The sequence below is a fragment of the Arachis hypogaea genome, chromosome 15, assembly GCF_003086295.3.
Source record: "Arachis hypogaea cultivar Tifrunner chromosome 15, arahy.Tifrunner.gnm2.J5K5, whole genome shotgun sequence".
Classification (NCBI taxonomy): Eukaryota; Viridiplantae; Streptophyta; class Magnoliopsida; order Fabales; family Fabaceae; genus Arachis; species Arachis hypogaea.
Window position 1 is genome coordinate 20,193,939 of NC_092050.1, and position 10,305 is coordinate 20,204,243.

The 10,305-nt window shown below is 33.5% G+C and overlaps 1 long non-coding RNA gene across 5 annotated transcripts; it reads left to right on the plus strand.

The window, feature by feature from the left end:
• Positions 1-1,450: 1,450 nt before the first annotated feature.
• Positions 1,451-6,860, plus strand: LOC112749887 (uncharacterized). 5 transcript variants are annotated; one of them, XR_011873269.1, is made up of 10 exons: positions 1,455-1,915; positions 2,002-2,086; positions 2,537-2,658; positions 3,147-3,334; positions 5,104-5,207; positions 5,311-5,392; positions 5,503-5,612; positions 5,731-5,791; positions 5,928-6,047; positions 6,648-6,860. It is a non-coding gene; the product is annotated as an uncharacterized lncRNA (long non-coding RNA). The 5 variants fall into 5 exon arrangements; XR_011873267.1 differs by lacking the exon at positions 6,648-6,860 and having other exon boundaries at positions 1,451-1,915; positions 3,147-4,841; positions 5,928-6,271; XR_011873268.1 differs by lacking the exon at positions 6,648-6,860 and having other exon boundaries at positions 1,451-1,915; positions 3,147-4,841; positions 5,739-5,791; positions 5,928-6,271.
• The last annotated feature ends 3,445 nt before the right edge of the window (positions 6,861-10,305 follow it).

Here is a 10,305-nt window from a genome sequence, read left to right on the forward strand (position 1 = left end):
TATCTCACCATTGATAATTAGGGTAAAATCCAACAATTATCCACCGTTAGAATACCCCTAAACAATCAAAATCACAATAATTCAACATCTCCAAAACCAAAAATGCAAAATTATAGGGGAGGGAGAACTGAGCAAGAATTTTAAAGATTTTTACTACTTTGTTGGATAGAATCAAAGAGGATTTCGAGACGAACGCATGGCCATAAACGGCTCTTCAATCGGATCTCTGAATTGAAAGTTATGTGAAAATGAAATTTGGAAGTGATTAAGGGTTTGGTTCTTGATCTCTCTTCTCTCTTCACCACCGTTCTCTCTCTTTCTTTGGCTTGAGGAACAATTGTGCTAAAATAAGGGCAAGGGGGAAGCTCTTTTGGGTTGGGCTTGGGTCCAATATGGGCCCGATTCAACCGATTCGGCCTGTTGGCCTAACTTTGAGCCAAAACCTTTAATATTAGTATTTTAATTTGTGTTTTAAATATTTTTACATATTCAACTTATAAAATTTAATTTCCTAATTTTTTGTTCTCAAAATTAATTTATTAGTTAATTATTTATTAATTTATCAGGTTTAACAACTTCCATGGAGATTTTCGTTGTATTTAATTTTGGATGGTTATTGATCACCGATATGTATTTGCTGTTTTTGTTCTAGAGTCTTAAAAGAAAAGAAATTGTTATTAGTATTATGAGTAATAGTCAAAATGGTCCCTGAAAGATACCTCGATCTTCGTTTTCGTCCTCGAAAGATAACCAACCTGGTCACGTTCGTCCTTCCGTCATCTCCTTCGCTAAGATGGCAAACGTTGGCTAACGTGCCCTGTTAACTGCCAGCGTGGTAGACACCAAGTAGTTTCCTCTTGTTGCTGAAAAATAAGTATTTTGGAACAATTCAAATTAGTCCCTAAATAGATGAACCCAAATCCCAAATTCAATGATAAATAAGTTGCCGTCAACATTTTGATGGCCATAGACTTAGGTAGAACCTATATTGTTGGTTTGCCGCAAGGATGGGGATAGGAAATTGAGATCATGGTAGTGGTTTGTTGTATCCGTCGTACGACAGTCATGGTTCTAGCACTTCAATGCGAACGAGGAGGAAGATTCATGACGAATAATGTTTCTGTGGGTTGAAGACTATGATTAAAAAATCTGGGACAGCAGAGAATCCAAATAGATTGTTTCATGCATGTCTAACACTATAAGAAAATTAGTTTTAGCGACAAATTTTTAGTGGCCATAATATAATAGCCATTATTTCTTTTGTTTAAGCTATGTTATTATGGCAATTATATAATTGTCATTATTACTATATATTATACTGGCAATTATTATTATTGCCGTTAAATTAGTATCTTTTTATTCTTTTAATCCTATTTTTCCTAACTCAATAGTGGCCATTGTCAATATTGTCGCTAATTTTTTATTATATTTTTTTATCTCATCTTAATTCAATCAAAACTTCTGTTCCTTAACTCAAGTAACCAAAAGAGAGAAACTCCTCAAGTCATTCCCTCCCTCGCCGACCACTCGTAGGCCTTACCATCGCCGACGACCATCCATCATCCTTCAATCATTCACACTCATTCAAATTGATCATTCTTCATGTTTTCATCTTCTCCCCTCAGATCCGCATCGCTATTCTTGTTCGTTCGTGTCTCAGATCTCCATTGCTAGGTTCGGTTCTATCGCCAATGTCGCCAAGGAAGAAACGAAAATATGGCGGAACCTGTAGCATTACCTTCACTTTCAACACCATCGTTAATGTTGGCAAGGAAGTCCAACGCAGAGGTTGAGGAGGTTCTTGATCAGATTCTCACTTCCGCCACATACACTATCGCTAATCTCACGCGCACTACACTCATCAAATCTCATTCTCAATTCAACCTCTCAAACACACTGCAATATCTCAATTTAGGTTTTCATCTTCAATTTCTCTGATTCTAAGATTTTTGAATACTTTGTGATTTTTGTGTGTTTCTTTTATGTGTCATGTGTGTGCAGCGGCTACAATTTCCATGGTTTAGAAACAACACTAGTTTCCGATGACTCTGCCTCTGTATAATGCAACTGCTATGGAGTAATGGAGGTAACTAAATTAATGTTTCTTCTTTTCCATGCTATATTTTTCACTGGAATTTGGAATATTGTCATTGTTAGTTCAAGAATGTGGTGGTTTATCAGACAAAATAGTCGAGTAGAGCTAATAAGTAGAACAAACCTGCCTATGGTTTATTATGTAATGGCATTGTTGGAAGGTAGATAGGTTTATTTATACATCATCTATCTTTTTATGATCCACGGTAAGACATTATTGTTTCTAATAATTGGCTAAGATATTAGAGTAGGATAGTCCAAAATCTATATAGTAGGCTAATTTCAGCAGAAGTTTGTCTTAATTAGTAGCTGGTAGAGTGGTTGGTAATTTCTAAGATATCTACTAATTTATCATACAATGATTGTATTTCAAATTTTAAATTTAGGGTCTAATCAATCTATAAATTATTATCTTATTGGCATGCCACGCTACTTATTACAGAACCTTGGTAATTGGCCAGTTGTTGATCCGCTACTGTCATATGGACGAGGAAGGGAGTTGCTGGGTAGAAGGCACAAGAGCCTCATTTATGGACCAGATTTTACTGATGTTATTATAATAAGGTAAATGCTAGCTATTTTTCTGATGTTGTAAGTGTTCCAGTGATATATTACAGGTGGTGGAATTGATAAATTGAACTTAGTGGGGGTTCACATCTCGAATTTAACCTTTTTAGGTTCTCCATTTTAGAATATCCATCCTATATATTGCAGGTTTGTCTTCTATGGGCTAATCTAGTTAAAGATTCCATTTCCAATGGTGTTGATGGCATATGGAATGATATGAATAAACCTGCTATTTTTAAGGCATGTTTTATAATAAACTTATGGGCAATAAATACATGCAAGTAGGATGTGATTCAGTTATATAATAGTAAGATGCAGTTCTGCAGCTTGACTCTGAATTTATTTTGTGAAGTTTGTCTTTGTTGAGTGTGTCAATGGTTTTGCAAGGTAATATTGTTTATTGGATATTTATGTATTTACAACTTAAATATTGGAATCCAGTAAGTTTTCTGCATCCCTTCATTTTTTGCATTTGTTGTGTTCAGGGACTCAGTGGTCAGCCATTTTCTGGTCCTGATCTTAGGGGATTTGCTGGAAACGCAACACCTAGGATTTTTGGAAGGTGGATGGATGTAGATTCCTTGTTTCCCTTCTGCAAAGGTCATTCTGAAAAAGGCACAAACGATCATGAACCCTGGTCTTTTGGGGAAGAGATTGGTTCGCAGTTGCCTATGTAAATTCTTTTTAAGTCTTATCTAGTTCCTTGTCTTTGCTTGACATCAACTTAAAATGAGTTAATTAAAATAAATAAATATATTCTCACATGTACTTCATTTCATGCTTTTAAGTTTTGGTGTTGCACAACAAGTTTTGAACTTATTTAGTGTTAATTTTAAAAATTGCTCTTGTTTTCCCTGAAATCTTTTGAACTTCTGTGAAAAATGATAACTATTTATGTACTTCTGTTCATTTATATTATTCAGGGAACCTAAAAGAAAATACTGGTTTTATCATGTATTTTTTTTTATGCCCAACTACTCACTAAGCATGTGATTATTGCTCCACATCCTGTTAAATCATTATTTGAAATTTGGGTGTTAATTATGTAATTGCACATGCCTTTTACTTTATATCATTTTTATTATTATTGTAACCGGACTATGCTCTGTCTTTTCTTGAACTGCTTTTCCACTTTTCCTAAAAGAAATTCTGTTTAACTTTTACCCAACTTATTAAAGGATGAACGGTGATTTTGTTATGAAAAATTGTTTAGACTTTGGAAGTAAAATATTTTTTTATTTCAGTGTTAAAATGCTATGCTTAAGTTATAAGACTGTTAACAATAAAGCAGCAGCAGAAGCTCTTGAGTCGAGCATTAAGGAACACTCTACAAGATTTTTTTAGTTTACTACATTAGGTTAAGTGTAAGGTTATTGAGATTTGATACCATGACAGCGAAACTAATTAAACTAATGTCAAGATGATAGTTTACTCATGTTATATACAACTCTTTAATATGCAGGCTGCATAATATTGTATTGTTTAGACATATATATAAGAGTAATGTGAGGTAATTGTTAACTTTTTTTTAAACTAAAAATAGTTAATTTTTTTAAAATTATTTTATTTATCTTAAAATTTAAAATTTAAATTATAAATTTTTTAATTTTAAATATTAAAATTGATTAATATTGATTAACTAACAATTGATTCTCTATAGATAATTTCTCTGTCTGTACTTATAATGATTTACCGTTTACTTTCTGATTTAAGATCTGAATATGTGTTTTTCTTTTCCCTTCTGTTACGACAAAATTATATATAAACATAATAAGGCTTTTTGCTTCTTACAAGGACCACACGACTAGATAGAAAATGACCTGTGCATAAGAACCTTTATATAATTGATTCCTTATCCTTTTTTTTATGCATTTTCTTGATTTTTTTCACCGGGTTATAAATTCATGATAAATTATAATATAAAGGGTAAACTATACACTAATATCTTTTGGTATTAGATAATATCACATACAAATGATATAGTAGCTGATGGTATCTATTTCGGGGGTTATTTAAATGAACGTTTTAAGGACAATTTTTTCACTAGCTTATTTAACGGATTCATGACAGAATAAAATGCTCTTTATTTTTAATTCCTTGTTTCAAGATATTGTCTTATAGGTTTAAGTTGAGTCATGATAGAAATATTTGTTGCTGCTCTGCTCCTCTGTTTCTCTCTGGTAACGATTGCTATTTCTCTCTCTCGACATATTTTTCAGTTGTTGAATTTTTCTTTTATTCAATTAATTGTTTGGTTTGAATATTCAGAAGCCTGAGTTTTTATTTTTAGTTTTATCTTTTTTGTGGAACCTGAGAGAAGAGAGTTCATAGAGACATTTTTTGTTTGCCATTATTGAAGGATAATTTTTTATCATTCTGTTGTTTCTGTCTCAGTTGTCTTACTGCCAAAATAATCCCATTACTTGTCTTTGCTTTGTCTAGACCAAGTGGTGTCCTGCTCCAGACTGTGAATATGCTGTTAATTTTGACATTGGTAGTGAAAATTATGTGTATCTTGCCTCTGTTCATATAGCTTTTGCTGGAATGTAAGTAGTTTATGGATTTCTTCAAGTTTTTTTGGCTTTGCATTTCAAAACACTCGGTTTTCTGCTGATCAGTAAGATGTGTTTTTGGATATACAATGCACAGAGGAAGCTTATCGTCCAGTTGATTGTGGCACTATGTCAAAGTGGATTCTGAAAAATAGTGCAGAATCTGAAAACATGAACTGGTATGGAAACATTATATTTTGATATCTCTAGATAAAGTTTTCCTGCCTAGGTTGCTTTGGGGGTTTACCATTTGAGATCTTGAGCTAGCTATTCATTTATTGACATTTAGGATACTTGCTAACTCAAAGCCATGTCCGAAGTGCAAGTGATCAATTGAAAAAAAAATCAAGGGTGCATGCACATGATGTGTACTCCACCTTGTAAATTTGATTTTTGCTGGTATGTTATGTTTTTAGTATATTTCATTCATTAAAATTGAATCCTTTTATTCAGTGTTAGTAGCTTATAAATGCCTTAGATTTTAAGTTTTCTTTGTTGACATGCTCTTTATTGTTAGTATTTAAGGTTCATTGGAGAGGTATACGCATTATTATGAGCGATGGGCCAGCAATCAATCTGTACGCACTACTTTATACCTATTAGTATTCTAGGAAAATGTTTTCTTCACATATCTAAATTCATTGATTAGTTTTATATTTGGATAGTATTCTTACTATGTTATATGCTTTATGATTAATTTTCTTTCTATGGCAGTCGAGGTAAAAAGCTCTTGCAGATCTACACCAGATGCAAACTGTTCATGTATATTACATAACATTTGCTATATTTTGCATTAGCTTGTATCTGTCTTTTGCAACTCTTTCAGAAACAATGGTATATAAGATTGCACATTTTTCTTGTTAGTAGTATAGGTTGCTATTTTTGTAGTCCATTTATTATTTCAGTGTCAAGAGTCTGTTTAAAATTGAAGCTCTTAAACTGCTGCTCTAGAATCTTCTTTCTTCTAAGTAGAGCTTAATATGAGATTGCGAGGATCGTAAAATCACCATGTAATCCTTGTACATCAGTTTCTGGATCAATGAATCATTTACTAAAAACAATCTTTGTGAACTTGTAAGAGGAAATGCTGGGGATCTTGTAGAAGAGGTAATTCTTTGAACCTTTTCTCTAGCATTTAAATGTATGTGCATTATCAATGTTGTTGGATCTTTGGATTCAGAAGTCATCATAGCACCAAACCTTAATCATAAACCTACTAAATAATTAGGAAGAAGCTGAATTAATATGATGGAAGTATTATTTTTAGCTGAAATTAATATAATTCACTTTAAGGGAGCAAGTTGCTAAACTAACCAAAAGATTGGAATGGGCCTTTGCTCCGCCATTTTGATCATAAAATATTTAGAAAGTATTAGCTTTGTATTAGAAGAAACTTCATTTTATTGCAATTGATAGCTCTGAAATATATTTCAGGTATTCTCGCTGATATTGCTGAAGCAAAATACAACTATTGGTCTACCTTCGCGCCTAATCCTTTTGAAGTTGTATTAACTGGTCTACATAGTTATAGGCTTGTAGGCTTGTAGTATTTTTTTGTTGTTAGATTTATAACATGGTTTATTACTTTTTATGAGAAATTTATGTATCAATATTTTGAGTTTAATGAAATATTTCATTTTGTAGTAATTAATTTTAGTATATTTATATTATGCATAATAATAACTATTGTTGGCAAAAATATATACTTGATTCTAGAAAAAAGATAGTTCGTTACTTCTAAGAAAATGAGTATAATATAACTAAAAAGTCTTAAGATTTTAGCGGCAATAGTAATGACAACTAAAAGTGAATAACATTACAATTCTAGACTTATTTTTAGTGGCCATATAAATTTCCTGTAAAATAAGTTTTGGCGGCAATAGTAATAGTCACTAAAAGTGAATAACATAGCAATATTAGAATTACTTTTGGTGGCCATATAAATTGCCAAGAAAATGGCCGCTAAAAGTTATATACTTTTTGCAGCCATTAAAACGGTCTTTACCGGCAAATGTTATAATTGTTGCTAAAACCTTTTAGCGACAAAGCATAAGACGGCTAATGTCTAATTGCCGGTAAATGTATTAGTGGCTATTTTTATTTCCGCTAAAAGCAAAATAAATGGCCGCTAAAAGTGATTTTTATGGTTTCTCATCTTGTTCTCTGTTGTTGGGTGTTTTTTTATTTTTTTTTCTGCTTTCTAAAATTGTAGAAGGACAGTCATTGCAATTACTTTATGTGAGTCGATGATGATGACTATCAAGGGGTGGATGTAGGTGGTACAAAGAAAGATGCAGGGGCTGATTTGGAGGTTAAAAGTGACTATGATAAATGGAGGATAAAGGTGGCATGGAGATTGGGCAGTTTGGAAGTTGAAGTTAGAGCTTTGAAACTACTAATGATTTTCATGTTTGTGGTAGTTGTAATTAATGTGATACTTCGTTGTTTGATATGTACTTCTAAGTAAACCCAATTATGTTATTCAGTGGATTGGCATTGTGTGCAAGAGTATGTGTAAATGTAATGGTGTATTAAATTGCATGGCTTGAAAGAGAGTAGATGTTTGAACTTGGTTGTGTAAGAGTAAGTCCAAACTATCCATTATTAACATTGTCAAATGTTCCAAACAAGTCTCTGACACTGTTGATATAAGATATATTTAGCCATAAACAAAGTAATTAATCAAACTAAATAATCTTAGCAATATCTTGCCATTGAAGGCTAATTGTCACATTGTTTTAAGAAATAAATACCATAGCAGAGTTATAAGGTTTTGATGACACCACAAACCTAAAAAAAAGAAGGCTACACCAAAAAAAGGACAAATAACATGTTAATATGGTACTTCATTTGCCCCATACAAAAAAACAGAATGTAACCTGTAACACCCTACCACTCAGAGTTTTATGCCTAGGACGTAAATCAGAGGTGGCGAGGCGCTACGATCTTTAAAAGTAAAAATACATACACACACAAAACACACACACACACGCACACACGCACACACGCACACACGCACACACACACACACACACACACACACATAACAAGGATAATATATTTAGGAGCCTTGAAAGAAAAGGGTACGATCAAAACAAAACTGAAGATACAACGCTCACGAGAAACGGAAAGACAGAAAGCTTATACAAAAAACTAAGACACAAATATATATACATAATCAAGATAGTTACAAAAGATAGTTACACAAATATATATATATATATATATATATATATATATATATATATATATATATATATATATATATATATATAAGTAGAGTTTCAAAAGATAGTTACATAATCAAGATCTAGACTCGACCTGCGAAGCAAAGGCTGGCTAGAATATATATACATATACACCCCAACAGTAATTCAATAGACAAAATACAAATCCTAATTCTCCAAAGTCAACCTCTAGGAAGGACAAAATACAAAATATACAAGGCGGATAATCTATATACATATATAATGTAACAACCCCATTTTCGAGTACGCGAGATCTTTTCTGAAGGCACGAATTTCACCGGAAGATCAGTAAAGGGAACACCTCTTCTATATCAACAAGTATCTCGATCCTCATTGTAATTATGTCATCCTAAAGCTAGAACCTCTTCGGAGGTAAGCTCGATAACGTAGTCACAAAAAACCCAGTTTTTGAACCGTATCGGTTAAGAGTTTTGATTCTGTTTTTTGTAAATAGTCTCAGTTTGATGAACCAGACTCGATTCATGAGAGAAGAGAGATAATAGGATAATATTATCATTATATTAGTATTAGAAGCTTCTTGAATGATATTATAAGGTTACCTGGTCTGTTTTAGTTAAAAACAGGAAATCGGTTTAACCGAGTTCACATTTTACTGGTGCAGCTTAGCACCGGCACTCTCTGATGACTTTAGTAATGCTAAGGTCTCATTATAAATGTTTTATTCTCATATTAAATATGTTACTAGTGTCTTTTATGCTAGTAGCTCAGAAAAGAATTTTTAGAGATGTTTTTACGTGTGTTCCGATACACCTAGTTTTAGTAGTTATACACCTGAGATATTTTAATATTATTTTAATCCACCTTCAAGCCAACCAATCAAAACTGACCCTACAACCTGCAAGACACTCCAAGGCTGATCATTTACTCCCTTTGGACGAAAATGAGAAGAGAGAAAAGAGAGAAACTTTCATGAACACTTAATCTTCAAAGCTTGATTTCTTCTGAACTAAAACTCAAATCAAAACTCCGATTTCACCAAAATGATCCTTTCTTATTTCTCTACATGATCATTGGTGCACAAATTGTGAATCACACTTTTCACAACTCGTACCACTGACCAGCAAGTGCACTGGGTCGTCCAAGTAATACCTCACGTGAGTAAGGGTCGAATCCCACGGAGATTGTTGGTTTGAAGCAATCTATGGTTACCTTGTAAATCTTAGTCAGGAAGTCAATTATGTTTATCAGTTGAATTGCAAATAAACAATAGAGCATGGATTAAAGGTTACTTGTTATGCAGTAGTGGAGAATATGTTGGAGTTTTGGAGATGCTTTGTCTTCTGGATCTCTGCTTTCTTCTGTCTTCTTGTTCGCGCACGCACGTCCTCCTATGGCAAGCTGTGTGTTGGTGGATCACCGTTGTCAATGGCTACCTTCCATCCTTCCAGTGAAAACTACGCTCACGCGCTCTGTCACAGCACGGCTAATCACCGGTTGGTTCTCGATCCGGTTGGAATAGGATTTACTATCCTTTTGCGTCTGTCACTAACGCCCAGCCTTCAGGAGTTTGAAGCTCGTCACAGTCATTCAATCCTTGAATCCTACTCGGAATACCACAGACAAGGTTTAGACTTTCCGGATTCTCATGAATGCCGCCATCAGTTCTAGCTTATACCACGGAGATTCTGATTAAGGAATCTAAGAGATACTCATTCAATCGGATATAGAACGGAGGTGGTTGTCAGGCACACGTTCGTGGTTTGAGGAAGTGATGAATGTCACAGATCATCACCTTCATCACAGTTAAGCGCGAATGAACATCTTAGATAGGAACAAGCGTGTTTGAATGGAAAACAGAAATACTTGCATTAATTCATCGAGAC